Genomic DNA, 1,006 nt, shown 5'->3' on the forward strand with positions numbered 1-1,006 from the left:
GAGACTCCAATTTTCACCATATGACTCCCGAAAGCTTAGGGTGATAATTGAGGTGAGAACAGGGGGGATTGGGGGCATTCGGGAGGAAGCACTGAGATGCAGGCTGGGTGAGCCAAGTTTTGAAGGACCAGACATACTCAGCTATATGAAGAAGACAGGTGGGGCACACGTTCCAGGCCAGTCAGCATTGCTGTGCAGAGACGTGATGGAGAGCAGAGATCTGGGTTCCAGTCCTGCTCTCATATTACTAGCAGAGGGAACTTGACTTCATGTCACCTAAGATGCTGAAGTCTTGTATTTTGGGCTCATTTATATAATTAAGATACTAGATCTACTTTAGACTTTGGGGGGATTCAAATATATAACTGGTGCAATTTACACATCACACTGCCAAGTAGATTTGTGATTCCTTACGTTGTTATCGTTGCTGTTCTAGGAAGGCACCTGAGGTGTGAAAGCCCGTGGCACAGAGCGGCACCACATGTATGACCTGAAGAGCGTGCAGTGTGCGAGCAACGCGGTGTGACGCTAGTGCAGCCTGGCGGTGCCACAACAGGGAGATGTGTGCATTTTGAAGGAAAATGTGTATATGGGAGGAGTGATCAGAAATCAGGACCAGGTCAAGAAGGTTTTGTGGGCTAAACTAAAGCAACTGTATTTATCCCAAAAGCCTTTGTATTAGTCTACACAGGCTGCCATAACAAAATAATACAGTCTGGGTGGCTTCAACACAGATTTATTTTCTCACAGTCTAGAAGCTAGAATCTCATGATCAGCGAGCTATTACAGCTGGTTTGGGGTTTGGCCCCTCCTCCTGGCTTGCCATCTTCTCTCTGTGCCTTCAGATGGCCTCTTCCCTGGGCAAAGGAGAGATGTCTAGTATCTCCTCTTCTGATGAGAACACCAATCCTACTGGATCAGGGCTGCACCTTTATGAACTTATTTAACCTTAATTATCTCCTTCAAGGACCCATCTCAAAAATATGGTCACATTGGAAGTTGCAGC

Source organism: Manis pentadactyla, chromosome 11, assembly GCF_030020395.1.
Source record: "Manis pentadactyla isolate mManPen7 chromosome 11, mManPen7.hap1, whole genome shotgun sequence".
NCBI classification, from domain to species: domain Eukaryota; kingdom Metazoa; phylum Chordata; class Mammalia; order Pholidota; family Manidae; genus Manis; species Manis pentadactyla.